Genomic DNA, 27,133 nt, shown 5'->3' with positions numbered 1-27,133 from the left:
ATGGTGAGCTGCACGGTGTCCACGCTGAGGTCCTACCTCCCACGACGACCCGTCCTTGTGTGTCCCACCGCCATTTATGTGGCTCTTGGATGCTCCCAGTCATCTGCGGCTAAGTCCTGTAGTGCCCAATTCTTGTCCTCTCCAGTTTCCTACTCAATTCGACATGCTGCGGAGGGAAGTGTCCTCCCTTCTTCTGCCCTCGCTCCTGGACATCTGTCTGGCCAACCCACTGGCCTGCACCCAAGTCTACCCTTGTCCCTCAGCCCCACTTGGGATAATGGGAAAGACCAATGCCTCTGTCCTTGGTCCACTTGTGCCTTCAGCCTTGAGACCCATAGGTCTCCTGACGTGTCCACCTAAAGCCCTGCTGTCCCTCTACTCCAGAACTCCCTCAGGGATGCCAGTGCCCACCCTCCACACTCTGCAGTCTGGCTTCGGGTTCTCGCCTTTCCAACTGATTGCCAGGACACCCCATCCTCAAGTCTGGTAAGTTGGCCCCGTGCACACCCCGCCTCTGAGCAGCAGCTCAAGCCACACTGGAAGGGCCTGGCCTCTGGGGTGGGCTCTGCCTATCCCTGAAGTTTCACTGGCCACCTTCACAAGGATGTCCTCCGGCCATTCCACCCACGGGCAGCTCTTCCTTACAGCTCTGAGATCAGCACAGACCCAGGAGGGGCACGGTGAGAACAGAGGCCCTGTGGGGCCCTCCTCCTCACTGCCACCTTCAGTGTTCTGTCAGGGCCTAGGAGAGAGATCCCAGCGTCAACTGCGCAGGCCACCTCCATGATGCTCCAAGCCAGAGCTCTGAGGGTGTCAGGGTGGCTGCCCAGTGCAGCATGGGCCTCTCCCCGCTCTGGGTGCAACAGCAGGTGGGACTTAACCTCCCAAAGAGACTCACAAGTTCCCACCTGCTCCTGACAGTGAAGAGAGATGGGGTCCTGCCACATGCAGTCAGCCTCCACCTCCACCCATAGTTCCCTGCTGTCCCTCAGTGCTCAGCCCCCACCTCCACCCATAGTTCCCTGCTGTCCCTCAATGCTCAGCCCGGACCTCCTCCCATAGTTTCCTGCTGTCCCTCAGCGGTCAGCCCCCACCTCCTCCCAGAGTTCCCCGCTGTCCCTCAGTGGTCAGCCCCCACCTCCTCTAATAGTTCCCTGCTGTCCCTAAGTGCTCAGCCCCCACCTCCTCCCATAGTTCCCTGCTGTCCCTCAGTGATCAGCCCCACCTCCACCCATAGTTTCCTTCTGTCCCTCAGCGGTCAGCCCCACTTCCACACAAAGTTCCCCACAGTCCCTCAACGGCCAGCCCCCACCTCAACCATAGTTCCCGACTGTCCATCAGTGGCCAGCACCCACGTCTACCCATAGTTCCCTGCTGTCCCTCAGCGGGGAGCCCACACCTCCACTCATAGTTCCCTGCTGTCCCTCAGCGGTAAGCCCCCACCTCCAACCAGAGTTCCCAGCTGTCCCTCAGCGGTCAGCCCTCACCTCCACCCATAGTTACCTGCTGTCCTCAGCGTCCAGCTCCCACCTCCACCCAGAGTTCCCTGCTGTCGCTTGGTGCTCACCCCCACCTCCACCCATAGTTCCCTGCTGTCCCTGAGCGGCCAGCCCCAACCTCCACCCATAGTTCCCTGCTGTCCCTCAGCGGCCTGGCCACAACTCCAACCATAGTTCCCTGCTGTCCCTCAGCGGTCAACCCCCATCTCCACCCATAGTTCCCTGCTGTCCCTCAGCAGCCAGCCCCCATCTCCACCCATAGTTCCCTGCTGTCCCTCAGCGGTCAGCCCCACCTCCACCCATAGTTCCCTGCTGTCCCTCAGTGTTCAGTCCCACTCCACCTATAGTTCCTTGCTGTCCCTCAGCTCTCAGCCCCCACCTCCACCCATAGTTCCCTGCTGTCCCTCAGCGGTCAGCCCCCACCTCCACCCATAGTTCCCCTCTGTCCCTCAGCGGTCAGCCCCTACCTCCTCCCATAGTTCCCGCTGTCCCTCAGCGATCCGCCCGCACATCCTCCCATACTTCCCAGCTGTCCCTCAGCGCTCAGCCCCCACCTCCACCCATAGTTCCCTGCTTTCCCTCAGCGGCCAGCCCCCACCTCCACCCATATTACCCTGCTGACCCTCGGCGCTCAGCCCCCACCTCCGCACATAGTTCCCCTCTGTGCCTCAGTGGCCATCCTACACCTCCACACATACTTGCCCGCTGTCCCTCAGCTCTCAGCCCCTGCCTCCTCCCATAGTTCCCCGCTGTCCCTCAGTGGTCAGCCCCCACCTGCACCCATAGTTCACTGCTATCCCTCAGCTCTCAGACCCCCACCTCCACCCACAGTTGCCTGCTGTCCCTCTGTGCTCAGCCCCACCTCCACCCATAGTTGCCTGCTGTCCTTCTGTGCTCAGCCCCAACCTCCACCCATAGTTCCGTGCTTTCCCGAAGCAGCAAGCCCGCACCTCCACCCATACTTCCCTTCTGTCCCTCAGCAGCCAGCTCCCACCTCCACCCAGAGTTCCCTCATGTCCCTCAGCGGTTAGCCCCCACCTCCACCGACAGTTCCCTGATGCCCCTCAGTGGTCTACCCCACCTCCACCCATAGTTCCCCGCTGCCCCTCAGAGGTCTACCCCCACCTCCACCCATACTTCCCTGCTGTCCCTCAGCGGCCAGCTCCCACCTCCACCCAGAGTTCCCTCATGTCCCTCAGCGGTTAGCCCCCACCTCCACCGACAGTTCCCTGCTGCCCCTCAGTGGTCTACCCCACCTCCACCCATAGTTCCCCGCTGCCCCTCAGAGGTCTACCCCCACCTCCACCCAGAGTTCCCTGCTGTCCCTCAGCAGCCAGCCCCCACCTCCACCCATAGTTGCCCACTCCACCCAGAGTTCCCTGCTGTCCCTCGGTGCTCAGCCTCACTTCCACCCAGAGTTCCCTGCTGTCCCTCAGTGTTCAGCCCCACCTCCACCCAGAATTGCCTTCTGTCCCTGGGTGCTCAGCCCCACCTCCACCCATAGTTTCCTGCTGTCCCTCAGCGGCCAGCCCCGACCTCCACCCATCGTTCCCTACTGTACCTCAGGGGTCAGCCCCACCTCCACCCAGAGTTCCCTGCTGTCCCTCAGCGGTCAGCCCCACCTCCACTCATAGTTCTATGCTGTCCCTCCATGCTCAGCCCCCACCTCCACCAATAGTTGCCTGCTGTCCCTCCTTGCTCAGCCCCCACCTCCACCCATATTTCGCTGCTGTCCCTCTGTGCTTAGCCCCCACCTTCATCCATAGTTCCCCGCTGTCCTCAGGGGTCAGCCCACAACTCCACCCAGAGTTCCCCTCTGTCCCTCAGCGGTTCGCCCGCACATCCTCCCATAGTTCCCAACTGTCCCTCAGTGCTCAGCCCCCACCACCTCCCATAGTTTCCCGGTGTCCCACAGTGCTAAGCCTACACCTCCTCCCATAGTTCTCTGCTCTCCCTCAAAGGTCTGCCCCACCTCCTCCCATAGTTCTCCACTGTCCCTCAGCGGTCAGCCCCCACCTCCTCCCATAGTTCCCTGGTGTCCCTCAGCGGTCAGCCCCCACCTGCGCCCAGAGTTCCCTGCTGTCAATCAGCGCTCAACCCCCACCTCCACCTATATTTCCTTGTTTTCCCTCAGTGGCCAGCCCCAACCTCCACCCCTAGATCCATGCTGTCCCTCAGAGCTCAGCCCCCACCTCCACCCATAATTCCCTGCTGCACCTCAGTGGTCTACCCCACCTCCATCTATAGTTCCCTGTTGTCTCTCACCAGCCAGCCCCCACCTCCACCCATAGTTCCCTGCTGTCCCTCAGCGCCAAGCCCCCACCTCCACCCATCTTTCCCTGCTGTCCCTCAGGGGTCAGCCCCAACTACACCCATCGTTCCTTGTTGTCCCTCGGGGGTCAGCCCCCACCTCCACCCAGAGTTTCCTGCTGTCCCTCAGCGGTCAGCCCCACCTCCACCCATAATTCCCTGCTGTCCCTCAGTGTTCAGTCCCACTCCACCTATAGTTCCTTGCTGTCCCTCAGCGGTCAGCCCCCACCTCCACCTCTAGTTCCCTGCTGTCCCTCAGCGGTCAGCCCCCACCTTCTCCCATAGTTCCCTGCTATACCTCAGCGACCAGCCCCCGATTCCACCCATAGTTCTCTGCTGTCCCTCGTTGCTTAGAACCCACCTCTACCCATACTGCTGTCCCTCATGGGCCAGCCTCCCTTCTGCACCTCAGTGGACAGCGCCAACCTGCACAAATATTTCCCTGCTGTCCCTCAGAGAAAAGACCCCACCTCCACCCATATTTCCCTGCTGTCCCTCAGCACTCAGCAGCACGTCCACCAATAGCTCCCCGCTGTCCCTCAGAGCCCAGCCCAAACGTCCACCCATAGCTCCCTGCTGGCCCTCAGCGGTCAGCCCCAACCTCCACCCATACTTACCCGCTATCCTGGGAACTCAGCCCCCACCTCCACCCAGAGTTCCCCGCTGTCCCACAGCGGCCAGCCCCAAGCTCAACGCACAGTTCCCACCTGTCCCTCAGCGGCCAGTCCCCATGTCCACCCATAATTCTCTACTGTCCCTCAGCGCTCAGCCCCCACCTCCACCCGTGGTTCCCCGCTGTCCCTCAGCGGCCAGCCCCCACCTCCTTCCATAGTTCCCCGCTGTCCCTCAGCGGCCAGCCCCCACCTCCACCCAGAGATCCCTGCTGTCCCACAACGACCATACCCCACCTCCTCCCATAGTTCCCTGCTCTCCCTCAGCTGTCTACCACCACCTCAAACTGTCATTCCCTGCTGTCCCTCAGCGGTCAGCCCCCACCTCCACCCAGAGTTCCCTGCTATCCCTCGGTGCTCAGCCCCCACCTCCAACGATAGTTCTCCGCTGTCCCTCAGCGGTCAGCCCCACCTCCACCCATAGTTCTCCACTGTCCCTCAGCGGTCAGCCCCCACCTACTCTCATAGTTCCCTGCTGTCCCTCAGCGGTTAGCCACCACCTGAACCCATATTTCCCTGCTCTCCCTCAGCAATCAGCCCCACCTCCACCCATAGTTCCTCGCTGTCCCTCAGCGGCCAGCCCCACCTCCACCCATAGATCCCTGCTGTCCATAAGCGGCCAGCCCCCACCTCCACCCATACTTCCCCGCTGCCCCTCAGAGGTCTACCCCCACCTCCACCCATAGTTCCCTGATGTCCCCCAGCAGCCAGCCCCCACCTTCACGCATAGTTCCCTGCTGTCCCTCAGTGTTCTGCCCCACCTCCACCTACAGTTCCCTGCTATCCCAGGCGGTCAGCCCCTACCTCAACCTAGAGTTCCCTACTGTCCCTCAGTGGTCAGCCCCCACCTCCACACATACTTTCCTGCTGTCCCTCATCAGTCAGCCTCCACCTCCACACATAGTTCCCTGCTGTCCCTAGGTGCTCACCCCTCATCTCCACCCATAGTTCCCTTCTGTCCCTAAGTGGCCAGCTCCCACCTCCACCCATAGTTCCCTGCTATCCCTAGGTGCTCAGCCCCCACCTCCACACATAGTTCCCTGCTGTCCCTAGGTGCTCAGCCCCCACCTCCACCCATAGTTGCCTGCTGTCCCTAGGTGCTCAGCCCCCACCTCCACCCATAGTTCCCCCCTCTCGCTCAGGGGTCAGCCCACAACTGCACCCAGAGTTCCCCACTGTCCCTTAGCAGTCCGCCACCACATCCTCACATAGTTCTCCGCTGTCCCTCAGTGCTCAGTCCCCACCTCCTCCAATAGTTGCCTGCTGTCCCACAGTGGTGAGCTCACACCTGTTTGCATAGTTCCCCGCTGTCCCTCAGCGGTCAGCTCCACCTCCACTCATACTTCCACACTGTCCCTCAGCGGCCAGCCCAACTTCCACCCATAGATCTCCGCTGTCCGTCAGCGGCCAGCCCCCACCTCCACCCATTTTCCCTGCTGTCCCTCAGGGGTCAGCCCCACCTCCACACAGAGTTTCCTGCTATCCCTCAGCTGTCAGACCCACCTCCAACCATAGGTCCCTACTGTCCCTCAGCGGCCAGCCCCCACCTCCACCTAAAGTTCCCTTCTGTCCCTCAGCGGACAGCCCCCACCTTCTCCCATAGTTCCCTACTGTACCTCAGCAGCCAGCCCCCAATTCCACGCATAGTTCCCTGCTGTCTCTCTGTGCTCAGCCCCCACCTCTACCCATAGTACCCTGCTGTCCCTCAGTGGCCAGCCTCCCTTCTGTCCCTCAGTGGACAGTCCTCACCTCCATTCATATTTCCCTGCTGTCCCTCAGAGGCAAGCCCCCACCTCCACCCATAGTTCTCCGCTGTCCCTAAGGGGTCAGCCCCCAACTCCACCCAGAGTTATCCGCTGTCCCTCAGCGGTCCACCCCCACATCCTCACATAGTTCCCCGCTGTCCCACAGTAGTCAGCCCACCCCTCCTCCCATAGTTCCACTCTGTACCTCAGCGGCCAGCCCCCACCTCCTCCCATAGTTCCCCGCTGTCTCTCAGCGGTCAGCCCCACCTCCACCCATAGATCCCCGCTGTCCCTCAGCGACCAGCCACACCTGCACCCATAGATCCCTGCTGTCCCTCAGCAACTTGCCCACAACTCCACCCATAGTTCCACGCTGTCCCTCAGCGGCCAGCACCCACCTCCTCCCATGCTTCCGCGCTATCGCTCCGCGGCCAGCCCCCACCTCCACAAAGAGTTCCCCGCTATCACTCAGCGATAAGCCCCCACCTCCACCCAGAGTTCCCTGATGTCCCTCAGGGGCCAGCACCCACCTCCTCCCATAGTTCCCTGCTCTCCCTCAGCCTTCTACCACCACCTCCACCTGTCATTCCCTGCTGTCCCACAGCAGTCAGTCCCCACCTCCACTCAGAGTTCCTTGCTGTCCCTAGGTGCTCAGCCCACACCTCCACCCATAGTTACCTGCTGTCCCTCAGCGGCCAGCCCCCACATCCACCCATAGTTCCCTGCTGTCCCTCGGTGCTCAGCCTCTACCTCCACCCATAGTTCCCCGCTATGCCTCAGGGGTCAGCCGCCAACTCCACCCATACTTCCCTGCTGTCCCTCAGCGGTCAGCCCCCAAATCCAGCCATAGTTCCCTGCTGTCCCTCGATGCTCAGCCCCTACCTCCACCCATAGTTCCCCGCTGTGCCTCATGGGTCAGCCGCCAACTCCACCCATAGTTATCCGCTGTCCCTCAGCGTCCGCCCCCACATCCTCACATAGTTCACCACTGTCCCTCAGCGCTCAGCCCCTACCTCCTCCCATAGTTCCCCGCTGTCCCTCAGCAGCCAGCCCCCACCTCCTCCCATAGTTCCCCACTGTCCCTCAGCGACCAGCCCCCACCTCCACCCATAGTGCCGCAGTGTCCCTCAGCGGCCAGCCCCCACCTCCACCAGCGGCCAGCACCCACTTCCTCCCATAGTTCCGTGCTGTCCATCAGCGGCCAGCCCCCACCTCTTCCCAAAGTTCCCTGCTGTCCCTCAGTGTTCGGCCCCACCGCCACCCATAGTTCCCCGCTGTCCCTAAGCGGCCAGCCCCCACTTCCCCTCATAGTTCCCGGCTGTCAATAAGTGACCAGCGCCCACCTCCCGCCATAGTTCCCCGCTGTCCCTCAGCAGCCAGCTCACACATCCACCAATAGTTCCCTGCTGTCCTTCAGCGGCCAGCCCCCACCTCGACCCATAGTTCCCTGCTGTCCCTCAGCGGCCAGTCCGCACCTCCACACATAGTTCCCTCCTGTCCCTCAGTGTTCAGCACCACCTCCACCTACAGTTCCCCGCTGTCCCTCAGTGGTCAGCCCCTACCTCAACCTACATTTCCCCGCTATCCCTCAGCGGTCAGCTCCACCTCCACCCATAGATCCCTGCTGTCCATAAGCGGCCAGCTCCCACCTCCACCCATAGTTCCCTGCTGCCCCTCAGAGGTCTACCCCCACCGCCACCCATAATTCCCTGATGTCCCCCAGCAGCCAGCCCCCACCTCCAACCATACTTCCATGCTGTCCCTCAACGCTGAGGCCCCATCTCCACCCATAGTTTCCTGCTGTCCCTCAGCGCTCAACCCCCACCTCCACGCATAGTTCCCTGCTGTCCCTCAGTGTTCTGCCCCACCTCCACCTACAGTTCCCTGCTATCCCTCAGCGGTCAGCCCCTACCTCAACCTAGAGTTCCCTACTGTCCCTCAGCGGTCAGCCCCCACCTCCACACATACTTCCCTACTGTCCCTCATAGGTCAGCCTCCACCTTCACACATAGTTCCCTGCTGTCCATAGGTGCTCAACCCTCACCTCCCTTCTGTCCCTAAGCGGCCAGCTCGCACCTCCACCCATAGTTCCCTGCTATCCCTAGGTGCTCAGCCCCCACCTCCACCCATAGTTGCCTTCTGTCCCTAGGTGCTCAGCCCCCACCTCCACCCATAGTTCCCCCCTCTCGCTCAGGGGTCAGCCCACAACTCCACCCAGAGTTCCCCACTGTCCCTCAGCGGTAAGCCCCACCTCCACCTATAGTTCCCTTCTGTCCCTCAGCGGTCAGCCCCCACCTTCTCCCATAGTTCCCTACTGTACCTCAGCAGCCAGCCCCCAATTCCACCCATAGTTCCCTGCTGTCTCTCCGTGCTCAGCACCCAACTCTTTCCATAGTACCCTGCTGTCCCTCAGTGGCCAGCCTCCCTCTGTCCCTCAGTGGACAGTCCCCACCTCCACCCATATTTCCCTGCTGTCCCTCAGAGGCAAGCCCCCACCTCCACCCATAGTTCCCCGCTGTCCCTCAGCGGCCAGCCCCCACCTCCACCCATAGTTCTCCGCTGTCCCTAAGGGGTCAGCCCCCAGCTCCACCCAGAGTTATCCGCTGTCCCTCAGCGGTCCGCCCCCACATCCTCACATAGTTCCCTGCTGTCGCACAGTGGTCAGCCCACACCTCCTCCCATAGTTCCACTCTGTACCTCAGCGGCCAGATCCACCTCCTCCCATAGATCCCCGCTGTCCCTCAGCGACCAGCCACACCTCCAACTATCGATCCCTGCTGTCCCTCAGCGACCAGCCCCCACCTCCATCCATAATTCCCCGCTGTCCCTGAGCGGCCAGCCCCCACCTCCTCTCATACTTCCGCGCTATCCCTCAGCGCCCAGGCCCCACCTCCACAAAGAGTTCCCCGCTATCACTCAGCGATAAGCCCCCACCTCCACCCAGAGTTCCCTGCTGTCCCTCAGCAGCCAGCACCCACCTCCTCCCATAGTTCCCTGCTGTCCCTCAGCCGTCTACCACCACCTCCGCCTGTCATTCCCTGCGGTCCCTCAACGGTCAGCCCTCACCTCCACCGAGAGTTCCCAGCTGTCCCTCAGTGGCTAGCCCCCACCTCCTCCCATAGTTCCTTGCTGTCCCAAAGTGGTCTACCCCCACCTCCACCTGTCATTCCCTGCTGTCCCTCAGCAGTCAGCCCCCACCTCCACCCATAGTTCCTTGCTGTCCCTCAAAAGCCAGCCCCCACAGCCACCCATAGTTCCCTGCTGTTTTTCAGTGGCCAGCCCCGACCTCCACCCATATTTCTCTGCTTTCCCTCAGGGCTAAGCCCACTCTTCACCCCATAGTTCCCTGCTGTCCCTCAGCGGTCTATCCCCACCTCCATCCATAGTTCCTTGGTGCCCCTCAGCAGTCTACCCCCACCTCCACCCATAGTTCCTTGATATCCCTCAGCGGCCAGCCCCCACCTCCACTAATAGTTCCCTGCTGTCCCTCAGCGCTCAACCACCACCTCCACCCATCTTTCCTTGCTCCCTCAGTGGTCAGCCCCCACCTCCACCCAGAGTTCCCCGCTGTCCATCAGCAGTCAGCCCCACCCCCACCCATAGTTCTCCACGGTCCCTCAGCGGTCAGCCACAACTCTTCCTATAGTTCCCTGCTGTCCCTCAGCGGTCAGCCCCCACCTGCACCCATAGTTCCCTGCTGTCCCTCAGCTCTAGGCCCACCTCCTCCCAGAGTTCCCTGCTGTCCCTCTGTGCTCAGCCCCACCTCCACCCAGAGTTGCCTGCTGTCCCTTGGCGGTCAGCCCCCACCTCCTCCCATAGTAACCTGCTGTCCCTTGGCACTCAGCCCCCACATCCACCAAAGATCCCCGCTGTCCCTCGGCGCTCAGACTCCACCTCCACCCAAGTTGCCCGCTGTCCCTCAGTGGCCAGAACCCACCTCTTCCCGTAGTTCCCTGCTGTCCCTCAGTGTTCGGCTCCACCACCACTCATAGTTCTCCACTGTCCCTCAGCGGTCAGCCCCCACCTCCTCCCATAGTTCCCTGCTGTCCCTCAGCAGTTAGCCCCACCTGCACCCATAGTTCCCTGCTGTCCCTCAGCTCTCAGCCCCCACCACCTCCCAGAGTTGCCTGCTTTCCCTCGGTGGTCAGCCCCACCTCGACCCAGAGTTCCCTGCTGTCCCTAGGTGCTCAACCCCACCTCCACCCATAGTTGCCTGCTCTCCTTCGGCGCTCAGCTCCCACCTCCTCCCATAGTTACCTGTTGTCCCTCGGCGCTCAGCCCCCACCTCCACACATAGTTCCCTGCTATCCCTAGGTGCTCACCCCCCACCTCCACCCATAGTTCCCTGTTGTCCCTCAGTGGCCAGCCCCCAACTCCTCCTATAGTTCCCTGCTATCCCTCAGCGGCCAGCCCCCACCTCCACCTACAGTTCCCCGCTGTCTCTCAACGGTCAGCCCCTAACTCAAACTACATTTTCCCACTATCCGTCAGCAATCTGCCCCACCTCCACCCATAGTTCCTCGCTGTCCCTCAGCGGCCAGCCCCACGTCCACCCATAGATCCCTGCTGTCCTTAAGCGGCCAGCCCCCACCTCCACCCATACTTCCCCGCTGCCCCTCAGAGGTCTACCCCCACCTCCACCCATAGTTCCCTGATGTCCCCCAGCAGCCAGCCCCCACCTCCAACCATACTTCCCTGCTGTCCCTCAGCGCTGAGGCCCTACCTCCACCCATAGTTTCCTGCTGTCCCTCAGCACTCAACCCCCACCTCCACGCATAGTTACCTGCTGTCCCTCAGTGTTCTGCCCCACCTCCACCTACAATTCCCTGCTATCCCAGGCGGTCAGCCCCTACCTCAACCTAGAGTTCCCTACTGTCCCTCAGTGGTCAGCCCCCACCTCCACACATACTTTCCTGCTGTCCCTCATCAGTCAGCCTCCACCTCCACACATAGTTCCCTGCTGTCCCTAGGTGCTCACCCCTCATCTCCACCCATAGTTCCCTTCTGTCCCTAAGTGGCCAGCTCCCACCTCCACCCATAGTTCCCTGCTGTCCCTAGGTGCTCAGCCCCCACCTCCACCCATAGTTGCCTGCTGTCCCTAGGTGCTCAGCCCCCACCTCCACCCATAGTTGCCTGCTGTCCCTAGGTGCTCAGCCCCCACCTCCACCCATAGTTCCCCCCTCTCGCTCAGGGGTCAGCCCACAACTCCACCCAGAGTTCCCCGAAGTCCCTCAGCAGTCCGCCACCACATCCTCACATAGTTCTCCGCTGTCCCTCAGTGCTCAGTCCCCACCTCCTCCCATAGTTGCCTGCTGTCCCACAGTGGTGAGCCCACACCTGTTTGCATAGTTCCCCGCTGTCCCTCAGCGGTCAGCTCCACCTCCACTCATACTTCCACACTGTCCCTCAGCGGCCAGCCCAACTTCCACCCATAGATCTCCGCTGTCTGTCAGCGGCCAGCCCCCACCTCCACCCATTTTCCCTGCTGTCCCTCAGGGGTCAGCCCCACCTCCACACAGAGTTTCCTACTATCCCTCAGCTGTCAGACCCACCTCCAACCATAGGTCCCTACTGTCCCTCAGTGGCCAGCCCCCACCTCCACCTAAAATTCCCTTCTGTCCCTCAGCGGTCAGCCCCCACCTTCTCCCATAGTTCCCTACTGTACCTCAGCAGCCAGCCCCCAATTCCACGCATAGTTCCCTGCTGTCTCTCTGTGCTCAGCCCCACCTCTACCCATAGTACCCTGCTGTCCCTCAGTGGCCAGCCTCCCTTCTGTCCCTCAGTGGACAGTCCCTACCTCCACTCATATTTCCCTGCTGTCCCTCAGAGGCAAGCCCCCACCTCCACCCATAGTTCCCCGCTGTCTCTCAGCGGCCAGCCCACACCTTCACCAATAGTTCTCCGCTGTCCCTAAGGGGTCAGCTCCCAACTCCACCCAGAGATATCCACTGTCCTTCAGCGGTCCGCACCCACATCCTCACGTATTTCCCCGCTGTCCCACAGTGGTCAGCCCACCCCTCCTCTCATAGTTCCACTCTGTACCTCAGCGGCCAGCTCCCACCTCCTCCAATAGTTCCCTGCTGTCCCTCAGCGGTCAGCCCCACCTCCTCACATAGTTCCCCGCTGTCCCTCAGCGGTCAGCCCCACCTCCTCCCATAGTTCCCCGCTGTCCCTCAGCGGTCAGCCCCATCTCCACCAATAGTTCCTCGCTGTCCCTCAGCGGCCAGATCCACCTCCACCCATAGATCCCCGCTGTCCCTCAGCGACCAGCCACACCTCCAACTATCGATCCCTGCTGTCCCTCAGCGACGAGCCCCCACCTCCATCCATAATTCCACGCTGTCCCTGAGCGGCCAACCCCCACCTCCTCCCATACTTCCGCGCTATCCCTCAGCGCCCAGCCCCCACCTCCACAAAGAGTTCCCCGCTATCACTCAGCGGTAAGCCCCCAACTCCACCCAGAGTTCCCTGCTGTCCCTCAGCAGCCAGCACCCACCTCCTCCCATAGTTCCCTGCTGTCCCTCAGCCTTCTACCACCACCTCCACCTGTCATTCCCTGCTGTCCCACAGCGGTCATCCCCCACCTCCACCTGGAGTTCCTTGCTGTCCCTCAGCGGCCAGCACCCATAGTTCCTCCCATAGTTCCCTGCTCTCCCTCAGCCGTCTACCACCACCTCCACCTGTCATTCCCTGCCGTCCCTCAGGGTTCAGCCCCCACCTTTACCCATAGTTCCCTGCTGTCCCTCAGTGGTCAGCCCCACCTCCACCCATAGTTCCCTGCTGTCCCTCAGTGGTCAGCCCCACCTCCACCTATAGTTCCTTGCAGTCCCTCAGCCCCCAGCCCCCACCTCCACCTATAGTTCCCTGCTGTCCCTCAGTGGTCAGGCCCCACCTTCTCCCATAGTTCCCTGCTGTACCTCAGCGGCCAGCCCCCAGTTCCACCCATAGTTCCCTGCTGTCCCTCGGTGCTCAGCCCCCACCTCTACCCATAGTACCCTGCTGTCCCTTAGTGGCCAGCCTCACTTCTGTACCTCAGTGGACAGCCCCCACCTCCATTCATATTTCCCTGCTGTCCCTCAGAGGCAAGCCCCCACCTCCACCCTTAGTTCCCTGCTGTCACTCAGCGGCCAGCCCCAACCTCCACCCACAGTTCCCAGCTGTCCCTCAGCGGCCAGCCCCCACCTCCTCCCATAGTTCCCTGCTGTCCCTCAGTGTTCGGCCCCACCACCACCCATAGTTCCCCTCTGTCCCTAAGCGGCCAGCCCCAACCTTCTCCCATAGTTCCCCACTGTCCCTCAGCGGCCAGCCTCCACCTCCACCCAGAGTTCCCTGCTGTCCCTCAGCGGCCAGCCCCCACCTCTTCCCATAGTTCCTTGCTGTCCCAAAGAGGTCTACCCCCACCTCCACCTGTCATTCCCTGCTGTCCCTCTGCAGTCAGCCCCCACCTCCACCCAGACTTACCTGCTGTCTCTGGGTGCTCCACCCATAGTTCCCTGCTGTCCCTCAGAGGCCAGGCCCCACCTTCACCCATACTTCCCTGCTGTCCCTCAGTTGCCAACCCCCACCTCCACCCATAGTTCCCTGCTGCCCCTCATAGGTCTACCTCCACCCAAGTTCCCTGCTGTCCTTCAGCGGCCAGCCCCCACCTCCACCCATAGTTCCCTTCTGTCCCTCAGCGACCTGCCCCACCTTCACCCATATTCCCTGCTGTGCCTCAGCGCTCAACCCCCACCTCACCCATAGTTCCTTGCTGTCCCTCAGTGGTAAGCCCCCACCTCCAACCATAGGTCCCTGCTGTCCCTTACCGCTCAGCCCCCACCTCCACTCATTGTTCCCTGCTGCACCTCAGTGGTCTACCCCCACCTCCATTCATAGTTCCCTGTTGTCTCTCACCAGTCAGCCCCCACCTCCACCCATAGTTGCCTTCTGTCCTTCAGCGGCCAGCCCCCACCTCCACCCATCTTTCCCACTGTCCCTCAGGGGTCAGCCCCACCTCCACCCAGAGTTTCCTGCTGTCCCTCAGCGATCAGCTCAACCTCCACCCATAGATACCAGCTGTCCCTCAGCGACCAGCCCCCACCTCCACCCATAGTTCCCTGCTGTCCCTCAGCGACCAGCCCTCACCTCCACCCATAGTTCGCACTGTCCCTCAGTGTCCAGCCCTCACCTCCTGCATAGTTCCGCACTATCCCTCAGCGGCCAGCCCCCACTGCCACCCATAGTTCCCTGCTGTCCTCAGTAGCCAGCCCCCACCTCCACCCATATTTCCCTGCTGTCCCTCAGTGCTAAGCCCGCACCTCCACCCATTGTTCCCTGCTGTCCCTCAGTTGTCTACCCCCACCTCCACCCATAATTCCCTGCTGCCCCTGAGTGGTCTACCCCGACCTCCACCCATAGTTCCCTGCTGTCCCTCAGGACCTGCCCCACCTCCACCCATAGTTCCCTGCTGTCCCTCAGCGCTCAATTCCCACCTCCACCCATTATTCCTTGCTGTCCCTCAGTGGCCAGCCCCCACCTCCACCCATAAGTCCCTCAGAGCTCAGCCCCCACCTTCACCCATATTTTTTTGCTGCACCTCAGTGATCTACCCGCACCTCCATGCATAGTTCCCTGTTGTCTCTCACCAGCCAGCCCCCACCTCCATCCATAGTTCCCTGGGGTCCCTCAGTGCTCAGACCCCACCTCCACCCAGAGTTCCCTGCTGTCCCTTGGTGCTCAGCCCCACCTCCACCCATAGTTGCCTGCTGTCCCTCAGCGGCCAGCCCCCACCTCCACCCATCTTTCCCTGCTCTCCCTCAGGGGTCAGCCCCACCTCCACCCATCGTTCCCTGCTGTCCCTCAGTGGTCAGCCCCTACCTCTACCCATAATTCCCTGCTGTCCCTCAGTGGCCAGCCCCCACCTCCACCCAGAGTTTTCCGCTGTCCCTCAGTGTTCAGCCCCCACCTTCTCCCAGAGTTCCCCGCTCTACCTCAGTGGTCATCCCCCACCTACTCCCAGAGTTCCCTGCTGTCCATCAGTGGTCAGCCTCCATCTCTACCCTGGCTCCACGCAGCGGCCGAGGTGCATCATGTATTCACACTGACTTCATTAGAACCCTGGACATCGGAACTCTATCTACAGGGATTTTGCCCCAACTTTTCTGACTTTAGAATCTACCCAGGTACTTGTCAGGGTGTTCAGTGGTGACATTCAGGTGAGAGGTGGCATTTTCTTGGGGGGTGGAGTGCCAACATTCACTAGTCTCTGCCTGGCACTTGGCTTATTTCCTGCTCATGACCTTCGTGAATGTCTGCATCCAGATCTTGGTGGGGATATGTCTCCTTGCTAGTGGATAAGGCCCAGGAGCGAGGTCTGGGGCCCCGTGGCACATGTATTCCAAGCCTAGAAGACATAGCTGAGCTGTCCCGCCCACCTGCCCATACACCTGCTCCCATTTGGGCCCGTGTTCCTCTATGGCCTCCAACATGTGCCTCAGAGGCCAAGGTTCAGAGGACCACCCCCACCTTCTTTCTGACACAGTGCTCCACCCCGTCCCTCCTGCAGTTGCTCTCCGCCTCTTGACAGAGGGGTCATTTGTGTCCAGAGTCCGAGACACTTCCCTCACCTGTGACTAGCGCTTTTGTTTCTTAATGGCTTCCTTTGAAGAAAGGCCAACTCAGCCCCCTTCTCTCCTCTATGACTCGTATTTTTCATGACTTATTTAAGAAACTTTGTCTAATCCAAGACCACAAAGGTTGGTTTTCTCCTATTTTCCCCCTAATATTCGTAGTTATAAAGTTTTGACCTCTGACTCGTTTGAATCATACCTGTGTGTAGTGTGAGGAAAGGGTCAAAGTTCTTTTTATCCACACAGATACCCAGATATTTTAGTACCATTTATTTAAAAAGCAATTCTTTTCTCTAAAAATAACCAAGGCACATTTTTCAAAATTCAGCTGAGCTCATAAGCTGATTCGTTTCTGGACTCTTAATTCTGTTCTGCTGACCTGTGTGTCCGTCCTTCTGTAATACTTGCTGTCTCGAACATGCAGTATTTAGAGAAGACTTAAATCAGACAAACTCCTCAGGCTTTGGTCATTTAAAAAACTGAGTATCCTTGGTGTCTTGAATTTCCATATACATTTTAGGATGAGCTCATGAATTTCCACAAAATTCTACATGTATTTTCAAGGATATTGATTAAGTTTATAGGTCAGCCTGGAGAAGAGTTCCATCTTCATGATAATGAGTCTTCCAGTTGGTGGACTCAGGATCTTTCTCCACATATTTTGACACTGTGAAATTTCTTTGTTTATTAGCATCCAGGGCACATGTGCTTTACATAGTTTGTTAAATTTATTTCTTAGTACCTTATTTTTTATCATTGTAAATGGGTGTTTTGAATGGTTTTAAGATTAGCATTAAAAAGTAAAATGGATTTTGTGTGTTTCCATAATGTCCTGAAACCTTGTAAAATGCACGTAGTAATTATAGCTTATTTTGTAATTTGCTCAGGATTTCTGTGTAAACATTCATATCACCTATGAAAAAAAAAAAAGAAAATATTTCATTTTCAGGCCCAAATTACTTTAGATTTTTCTTGTCATATTTGTACGATGACTTCCAGTGAAACTTTACATAAAACAGTGAAAGGATACATTTTGCCTTCCTCCTGACTATAAGCAGAAACCTGCAGGTGTTTTTTCCACTAAATACAGACTTAGCTGTGTTCACAGACTCCTTGCATCAAGGTGAAGGGTCTCTTACTCCTGTGCATGAAGAGCGCCACCTCGAATCTGGGCTTCCTGTGGTCCGGTGTTTCTCTGCATCTATTGAGAGGATCTGAATCTGATTACAGTAGTGAAGCTTCCCATCAGTCTACCCTCGGGTGGTCACTGAACCTTGCCTTCCTGGATGCACCCACCTCCTGTGTGTCTGGCACCCTTTTTATATGCGGTCTCCTTGGTTTGCACATACTTTGATAAGAATTTTCACAGCCGTGTTTTTTGAGAATACCAGTATTTACATTTCTTGGGAGTGTTTCCCCTTTGGGGGGACTGAGAGAAAACTGAAGTCCTAGATGTGGGAGTTCTTTCCTTCTCTCGCTTCTTAGAGAGCCTTCACTAGTGGAAGCGTCTGGGCCTGGAGGTGCTTACACAGGCACGTGTGGGTCTAGTTTTAACTCTTATTTAAATGTCCATAGTAGACATAGGTGGCTGGGATTTCTCTGCCTCCTCCAGTCCATTTTATAATTCCTAGTTTTTGAAAAATTTGTCAACTTCATCTAAAGTATCAAAGTTGCAAACATGAATTTTTTCATATAATTTCTTTATTACCATTTTAAAAATGTCCACCAGGTTCATATTGATGTCGAGCAAAGTCTAATGTGATTTCCTCTTTTAACCAGTCTGAAAATGGCTGATCTTTGCCAGTCCAAGTGACAGCAGTCCAAGTGTCACAGGGGGCTGGTAGTCCCACTGTGGCCATAGGGTGGTTGACATCAGGAGCACTTCTACTCGTCCCCTGCCCTCTCTCTTCATGGTCACCAGCGTCTTCATCTTCCTCTTCCTCTTCCTCACCCAACAGAGCAATGCTGAACTCACAGAGCAATGACAGCAAACTTCAGGCCACATTTAACCGTGAGGCCACAGTCCCAACCGCTGACCTGAAGTGGTCATCGGAACTGTCTGGTTCTACTGTAAGTCTAGACTGTGGCTCTGTGATTTAAATGGGTCTCGTCCCTTTCGTGTCTCCTATTCAGTTGCTGTTTCTTTCGTGTCGAATGTCTTACTGTGTCTTTCTAATTTCTCTGTTGACTATTTAGCTGATTTTCCTTGATGCTGTAGGTGATGTTTTACCTCCAGTTAATACTGACATTCACCCACAACCAAGTGAGAACTTCATGTCAGAGCGTCCTCATTTGTCCACTCCTTAGGTGACTTATTGCCATATATATCATATCAATATACATCATAAACCTTAAAATGTACTTTATAAACTTTGTTTTAAGTTGTCATGGGTGTTTAATAAAGTCAAGAGAATCAAAGAAATACACAACATGTATTAAGCCACTACTGTGTTTCAAAATAAGGTCAAATCAATAAAGTCTGATTTCTACTGCGTATTTACCAGTCCCTGTGTTGGTCACTTCTTTTGTGGATCTGAGGGTTCATCTTGAAGCCTTCACTCTGAAGACCTCTCTGGATGTTTTTATACTGCAGGTCTGCTGCAAGAATTTCATCAGCATTTGTTTATCCAAGATCCTTTTCTGTCTTTGTGTGTAAGAGACAGATTTGTGGGCTATATGATTTTTCTTTCAGTACTTTGAATATTTTATCCCACCCTCCATGCTTCCCACTCTTCTGGATGAAAACACTCATAAGTCACATTGTTCCTTTCAGAGCACGAATTGTCCTGACGGCTTTCAAGGTGTGCTCTCTGAGGTTTGCGTGGCAGGAGCGTAAGGCGTCCAGACGCATTTCTTCTTCTAGGGCACTTACTTAGAGTGTTATAGGTTTGCAAATCGATGGAGAATTCCAGGCACTAGTGCTCTGATTGTTCTATGATTCCCCACTTGTAGGTGTGTTGGAGAGCCTCATCCTGTTCCCAAGATCTGAGAGTCTCTTCAGCTTTACTCTGTCTTTTCCTTGCTCCTAACATTGGATTTTTATGGATCTGTCCTTTTTAAGTGCACTCCTTCGTCTATGTCCATGTGCTGACAGACCTATTCAGCTGATTTTTATTCCACGATGTGCTTTTCAGGTCTGGAATTTGTGGCTTTTTAATATAGTTATGTAGTTTTATACAGTTTTCATGTCTTCATGGGTTTATTATATCACTCACTAATCATGTATTTTTATTGAGTTATGGATCATCTTTGATTATTTGAATGTATGTGTGAGAGCTAATCTTCAGTTACTGACCACTAGCTCCAAGTCAAGGACTACAGGAAGGACCTGGTTTTGGGTGGCCTTTCCTCTCTGCGCCCAGGGTTAATCATTCTTGGTTGCAATGGGACACTGTAGATGACACATATGGCAACTTTGGATTTTGTGTTCTTCTGAGGGCTGTCTGCCCTGTCTTGCTAGAGCACTAATATGCCTGCACCAGAGTGGAATGTGGTCATCCATGGCCTGCTGGGTTCCTGAGTACTCAGGTTGTCAGCCAGGGGTTTAGTCAGAGGCCATGCTGTGGCTTCTGAAACTGCTCGCCCTCTGCCCTCAGGCCAGCTGTCTCCAGTCCAGGGAGCCTGCAGGGCGCCCAGGCTCTCCAGGGTCTTGCACACCAACGCATGCCGCCTTCAGCAGAGGAGGTGTGGAGAGCTCTCACTTAGTCCCTTTCCAGCGGCCAGTCCTGCCCAGTTTCTCTCCCCATGTCCTTCTGTCTTGCCACCCTAAGCAAATGCACTACCCCTACTATTTAAATTTTCAAGATTTTTTAAAAGAATAACAACTATTTTCTTTCAGGTGCCTTCAGATTATTCTTTCACAAACATCTTATATATAAATTGACTAATACTATACAGTGAAAATGGGTTCCACAGGGCATCTAAGTACATTTAAGAATACTAATGACATTTTTCTCCATGGGGCACTAGTATGAGTTTCTGAAAGTGTTAGAAGAGCTTTAGACACACTGTGAGGGACGAGCAGCCAGCTTTTGGGATGGCCTTTTTATCCCTTTGTTTCCACCTTTTCTGACTTTCTCTCTGATAATGTGAAGAGATGGTCCACTCACCTCATGGGATGGTTAGTGCAGACTCCTCGGCCTGGTCACACTGACCTCTGTCCTCACATCTTCAGGTAAACTCAACATGTTCCTGGGGATTTTCATCTGTGTTGGAATATGCCAACGGGGGCCCCGAGTTCAAGGGATCATTAGGAACTGTGTTCCTAGGCATCTGCTTTTCTTATTCTTCAACACATTTTATTTAAGGAAATGAAGAACTGTAGCTCCTAGGGCGTGCGTTGCACCCTTACCTAGGATGCAGGCCCGGAGAAGCAGGCCCCATGGAGGACAGAGCTGGGAGGCCGGTGAGGGAGCCAGGGTGCAGCCGAGAGGCTTCGCAAAGTGGCAGACCGTGGAGCCGGGGTGAGCACCCTTGTCCCACCTACGTGGACAGCGGGGCCGCAGGCCAGGAGGAGCGGCTCAGGGCTCCAGGCCAAGGCAGTGTGGACCGTGAGCAGCTCTCCTTCACCTTCAGTAGCTTGATTCGTGTTTCAGAGAGAAGCTCAGGAAAACTTGTGAGTAGCAGTTGAACTAGGAAACACTGGTCGGATGACCTCTGGCTCAAATCTTCTCTCTGCAGAGCTTCCTGGGAGCACGCCTTCTCTCAGCTCCGTGGACTGACTACATGTGACATTCACCCAGATCTCCTGGAATGGAAGTCCAGGATTGCCCCCAAGGGAGAGAGGGTGCTGGAGGGTGCTAGAGGCTCCCAGAGGACGGAAGGGCCCATGCCTGGGTGGGGCCCAGGAGCCAGGTGGGAAAGCAGGCAGGGCCTCAGGGCCACCAGGTGAGTGTGTCTTCTCCAATGGGTGGATATTTGCACTGGTTGAAGGCAGAGGCACCTGGGAGGCAGAGGCTGCAGGAGGTTAAGAGGAGGCAGTGGGTATCCCTGGGCTCTGCCTGACCGTGAGGCCATCCCTTCCTACCAGGCACACACGAGCAGTGTTTGCCACAGGACGGCTGCTGGAGGGTTAGAGTGCTGCTTCCTAAATATCACTTGTGCCAAGAAGGTTGCTGTGTCTGTGCTAATTTGGACTTCATTTCAGATTGGAAATTTCTTAGAAGAAATCACATTTGGGAAGTGACTTGGTTATAAATGGAGTAAGAAACCAGACATCAGCTGTGGGTCATGAAATGGTACTCCTTTATTACTGCACGGAAAGAATCTAGCATTTCTAAAATTTCCAGAATTAGACCTGGCAAATGTCCTGAATTCGTGGCTATAATTTTGAAATGTATGCCTGGATCAAACCCTTTCCAGGTTTAGCTCAGTTGTCCTGACACAGTACCTGGTTGTCTATAGAATTAAGCCCTGAAGGTCTTGACCACACATTCCTAAAACCAAACACCCCAAACCTCAGAACTTGAAATACATCTTTATTCCCTTTTGTGCTCAAAAAGGGAGAAAGCTGAATTCTGTGCTCAGGCCTTCTGTAAATATTTACTGAGCACTTATTCTATTTGTAAATACTTACCAAGCACTTACGACATCTATAAAGACTCACTGAGTACTTACTACATCTATAAGTACTTACTGAGTACTTACTACATTCAAGTCCTGGCTAAACCACTGTGAGAAACAAAGGTGGCCCTGTGGTTCTACAACTGAGGAGGACCTGAATTCAGTCAGCTACCTGGAAATCTGATTGCTTCTTAGTCATTCAGTGTCCTATAAATCACTGCTAGGAAGGACAGCACCAATCCTACCCAGGTAGCATCCACACAGATGATGTAGTTTTTAAAAATCTACCCGTGGTCTGCACAGGATTTGCCAGGACTGAGCCAGACTTGGCACAAGTGGGAGTGACAGCGTATGGTGCGGGTCCCTCCTTCACCTCTAGATCTCCTTCCTTGTGGCACTTCCCTTTCCTCTCTAAAGCCCAGGTCCGCTTCCCTCTGCAGGCCCCACCCCAGGGCTCCTGCTACTTGGCCGATTTGGAAGGCAAAACTCTTGCCAACCCCTTCACTGTGCTTCTGTGCCCTACACTCTTGCTAAGCAAGGCCTGAGCTGGGTCACTTAAGCATCTAAAATTTAAGCCCCCTTCTGGAGCCAGAAAGGTGTCCTTTGTTCAGCAGGATTTTGTCTTTGTCCTGCGCAGTGCACATTCACTGAGCAAGTAGAACACAAGTGATCACAGCCCATGTCCTTAAGGCAACGCACAGGCCAGTGGCCTGCTCCCAGGTGCCCGCCACCAGCAGGAGCTTTGACAATGGCTTGTCACCTCCACAAGGAGAGTAGCATTTAAACCCACCTATTTTTTCCATTATGTGAAGTCATTTAAGGAGGCTTATTTCTTTTTAATAGCAAAAAGAGACAAATGAATATTTATCATTTTAAGCATCTTTTGAAAATCAAAATTACTCTTTAATCCCAATTGTGGTTATTAACCAATTATTTCTTTCACATCTCATTTAAATAATTTATTGCAGAACACACTCAAGGACAATTCTCAGACCCAAGCACTGCTTCAAGTTCACATAATCACGGCAGCCTTGGAACAGCATGCATTCCCAGCCCGAGGGCTCCCACAAGGCTGCATGGCTTTGCAGGGGCAGCTGCCTACCTGCCCATGGAGGGGACAAGAACCCAGCAGCAAGCCAGGCTGCACCGTGCCAAGTGTAAGTGCCACGTGGTAGGAGCACTCGCACAACCACCCGTGGGCCTGAGCCGGAGTGTTTGCTCCTGCGCAGGTCTGTGGGCTGGGCTGGTAGCGCTGTGCAGAGGGCGCAGGTTGCAGGGTAAAGAGGCGGACAAGCAGAAGCTGAAGGCTCTGAAGGACAGTTTGGTACTGGCTCCCGACCAGGTTCTGTGGTGGGCAGGCAGCAGAGACCACTTCTGTGGTTGCCCTCCTTTTCTTGACACATGATCAGAGTAAGATATCCATAGATACTACGGCCACTGTGAACCAAGACCATGGATCTCTTGGTATGTCGGAGAGAGGAATTTGCATATTCCTGAAACCCTTAGAATCACTATTTTGTTTGTTGTTGTTGTTGTTTTTAAGGGAGAGAGAGATTGAGGAGGAAAGGTTTTGGAGGAAGCTGATAAGACCCAGCCTGCCCTCACTGGCCTGTGGACCTGTGACCTGGAAGCAGGGCGCCCACCCCTGGCAGGCTCCAAAGACAGAGGACAGCCTGGGCCACCCGTCCACCTCCTGCAGGCCGTTACCCTTCCCTGGATGGGGCCCTCGAGGGGCCAGCGGCAGGCGCAGGGAAAGGAAGCCTACTCTTGTGCCAGGCAACCCAGCAGGCTCACAGCTCCCGGGGAAGTGGGAGGAGGCGCATGGGATCTAGAGTGCAGGATTGCCTGGCCCCACAGGCTCCTCTTTTCCAAAGTGTGTTGCTGCCCTTCCTCTGCAGTGGACCTGCACCATGGGCCTGAGAGGACCCAGGAGAAGTCCACGGTGGGCATTTCATGCTGAAAGACACTGTTGATAGATGACTTCACATGAAAACACTTCTCAACACAAAAATGCCAAAATTTGTTGAGACCTTGAAGGTAGAGTGTAAAAAAAAGTTTTATGAATGTGTAAATTTTATATTGAAGACTCTCTGGGAGTCAGAATTAATACGGCAGAGCTGACTGACGAATGTGAGCAAGATTATCAAGCAGGTCAAGAATTCTGAACTCCAGTGAGGGATAAAAAATACATTTACAAAATAAAGGTTTGGAAGAATCATTACGTGATCAAGGTGTGTGGTTTTATATGAAGAGACATAGTTTGGAAGACTTCTTTTTGAAGAAGGGCATCTTTGAGCTATAGAATGAAGTCACAGGTGTCCAGCACACATACAGTGGACTTTCATGAGCAGAACACGCCTGCCTTTCCCGGAATTCTCTTCTAGCGCCTTGGGCCCACCGCTGCTGCCTGCTTCAGCGGCAGCCACTGCTCTGACCATGATGCCACCTTGGTTTTTCCTCTTGGAATTCTCACAGTAGAGTCTTGTAGGAGGCAGTCACTGGGCCTGGCTCTTCATTCTAAGATCTGTCACATTGCTGCAAGAAGTCACAGCTCAGTGGTCCTTGCTGCCTTAGAGCTTCACGTGTAACACTGGCTCAACCACGAGTCCCTGCATGGTCTGCAGCTCCCAGCTGCTGAGACATTGCTGTTCAATATTCAGTCCACCAATTCCCTGTTTTCCAGAGTGTTACCATTTACAAGATGATGGGTGTCGCCATTCCACAACCCCCGGAGCTGACAGTGAATCTCTGTTGCATGTTATCTTTTCAGATGGGGAATTCAGTTTCCCTCTGAAATCTGATGTGCATGTTCCTGATGGTAAAGTCTGGTGCCTTTCACTGTGATCATTGGCCATCTTGGCCTGTGTTTTTTCCCAATGATGTTGTTATTTTTTTTTTTTAATTTGGTCAGATGTGTTACATTTTCGGGTGTGAATCTTTTGTTGGATGGGTATGTGGCAAGTATTTTTTCCCTTGCTCTGGGGCTTATCCTTTGGCTCTTTCAATAGTGTCTTTTGATAATCACAAGTACTTAACCTTATTGTGTCCAAATTCTTCAATTTTTTTCTCCTTTTAAAGAAATCTCTGCTTACTCCAATCATAAAGATGGTCTATTGTTTCTTCTAAAAACTTTGGCTTTATTTTTCACATTGAGATCTGCAGCGCACCTGCACTTACCTGTGAATTGATAGGGATAATCGGCTTTCCCTGTGGATGGCACATGGCCCCAGACCCTCGCCCTGTGCTGTGCACATGGGGAGCAGACCAGCCCCACACAGATCCCACCTGGGGACACACTGGTGCTGGTAGCCTTCAGGGATGTGGCTGTTTTCAGTGTCAGGTCTTGCACACTTGCGTTTGATTTATTTTTGTATGTTTTATACGTGTAGTTATAAATTTTTCCCACTATGCATTTTTTATTATATAGGAATTTGATTGATTTGTACAGAGAGTAACCTTGCTAACTTGACTTTTAATTCTAGTAGCTTGCAGAAACTTCTGAATTTTCTAAACTCATAATCATGTCATCTGCAGAGTAATTTAGTTTTAAGACAATAAATACATCAGCCGGATTCTAGGCAGAGTGCTGAAAAGTGTGAGATGGAAAGAGTTCACTCTTATCCCTCTACCTGTGTTTCTTTTATAAACTCTTCTTCATTCGGGAAATACAGAGAGCACACAGACACACATGCGCTAAAATCTGCAGGTGTGCCTGGAGTGGAAGAGGACACAGAGTAAAGCTGAAGAGGGGACTTGGGCATTTCTGTTGGCAACTTCTGTGAGCTGTTTGATTGGCAATGCAGTGAGATGCCGCAGGGGAGATGAAGAGGCTCCTGTGCCTGAGACGGCATGTGGTCCACTTTGCATCTGAATTCCTTCCCATCGTCATGAAAAATGTGTATTCAAGAGATTGATCTGCATGAGAATATGATGGCTCTCCTTTCTCAAAGAGGAAATAAAATCATAAACTTTATAGCTATTCTTTTTTTCTGATTATCGTTACTTTTAATTAAAACATCTTTGGGTTTTTTTCCTGATAAGGCGATATGAAGAAAACCTAGGACTAAGGCCCGGGGCAGGTAGCACTTTTCTCAGATATTGACCTTAGGCTCTTGTATCTGGAGCCTGCAATTGCTTGGGGCCAGAGGCACAGTGAGCTGGAGATGCAAATGGACCAGGGACCACCATGTCCAAGTGCACGTGGACTCGGCTTCTCTCGGGAGATGGAGTGTGCCGCTTGGCCCAGCACTTCAACACATAGTGCTTGGTGCTGAGACTCCGAGCAGTGGATCAGGGCCCAATCCTGGGCTGGCAGCTCAGCAGACAACTTGGAGGGCCGCTTGCCCCACACTGTTCTCCTGGAGCCTGGTGGCTTTCTCCATGAAAAGTTGATAGAAAAGGAAAGGAGAGGAGGGTAAGGGATGCTGGAGGCACTACAGGAGGACGGCGATGAAAGGGCAGACATTAAACTTGCTGTTAAGTAATAGGACCGGAGCAGCTCAATGAAGAGCACTTTCCTGGCACACGCAGCCTGGGCCAACCCCAGCCCTGCAGGTGCACACATGCACACACGTGCATACAGAGAGATGGGCACACATGCACACATACACATGCTCAGGTGCACAGAGACATGCACACACATGCACACGCACAGGTGTACACAGACACACACATGCACACACGCATTCACAGGTGCACACAGAAAGATGCGTACACATGTGTATGTGCACACATACATGTACATGTACACGTACACACACATGCACACAGACACATTCACACACACATGCACTTACACATGCACAGGTGCACATAGAAATGCACACACATGCACATGCATACACGTACATGCACATGTACACAGAGAGACATGCACACACATGCATGCACACATGTACATGCATGTGCACACAGAGACATTCACACACATATGCACATATACATGCACAGGTGCACATAGAGGTGCACACCCATGCACATGCACACACGTACACGCACATGCACACAGAGAGACATGCACACACATGCACACAGAGAGACATGCACACACGTGCACACAGGCATGTGTGTACATACATACAGGCATGCATACTCATGAACACATGTGCTCACACAAGCACACATATGTACACACCTGCACAAGGAGGCAAAAAGAGCCATAATTCCTTCAAAAGACTAAAGAGCATTCATCTCTCTCCTGATTTGCTGAAGGGAACCATAATTTGGACAAACATGAACAGAAATCCTAGAAAGAAGTTGACTCTGCCCGGCACATAAGGCCCCCCAGGCTACCCCACCTGCCTGGTGAGTTCCTGTTATTGTTTTCTTCTGTTTCATCTTATTGGTTGTTTGTTTGATTATTTGTTTTTTGGCATTTTCCAGAAGATGCCTCTGTAGGACTGTCAAACAATTAATTATACTGTAGAAAAATGTAAAATGTCATTTCTATGTCCTTAAAAATAACTGGACATATAAGGAATAGGAGAAAAGTCTCGACTTCAAAATAGAAGTAGGAAAAAGACCCTTTATTGGATGAGAGCAGTGAGTGATGGCCATTCTCTCTGCAGCAGGCTTGTGGGGCTGCTCTCTGGGGTTCATCTCATCTGGTTAGACATCAAGAGGGACCAACAAGCGTGGCCTTTGAGGGTTGCAAGAAAAAGCTTAGGGCAGATCCTGGAGGGCAGTCTCAGAGCGGGGGTTCACTCAGGACAGGGAGCATGGTTAGTAGTCCTGGAGGG

The 27,133-nt window shown here is 54.8% G+C and overlaps 1 long non-coding RNA gene across 2 annotated transcripts; it reads left to right on the top strand.

The window, feature by feature from the left end:
* The first annotated feature begins 11 nt into the window (after window positions 1-11).
* On the top strand, window positions 12-25,374 carry LOC144373097 (uncharacterized). Of its 2 annotated transcripts, XR_013432882.1 has the most exons (5): window positions 12-486; window positions 17,792-17,903; window positions 20,514-21,070; window positions 22,364-22,552; window positions 22,939-25,374. It is a non-coding gene; the product is annotated as an uncharacterized LOC144373097 (long non-coding RNA). The 2 variants fall into 2 exon arrangements; XR_013432881.1 differs by lacking the exon at window positions 17,792-17,903 and having other exon boundaries at window positions 25-486.
* Window positions 25,375-27,133: the final 1,759 nt, after the last annotated feature.

This window comes from Ictidomys tridecemlineatus, unplaced genomic scaffold (assembly GCF_052094955.1).
Source record: "Ictidomys tridecemlineatus isolate mIctTri1 unplaced genomic scaffold, mIctTri1.hap1 Scaffold_231, whole genome shotgun sequence".
In the NCBI taxonomy this organism is placed as follows: Eukaryota; Metazoa; Chordata; class Mammalia; order Rodentia; family Sciuridae; genus Ictidomys; species Ictidomys tridecemlineatus.
The sequence above is the reverse complement of the archived record's forward strand: the minus strand, read 5'-3'. Positions and strand labels throughout refer to the sequence as shown.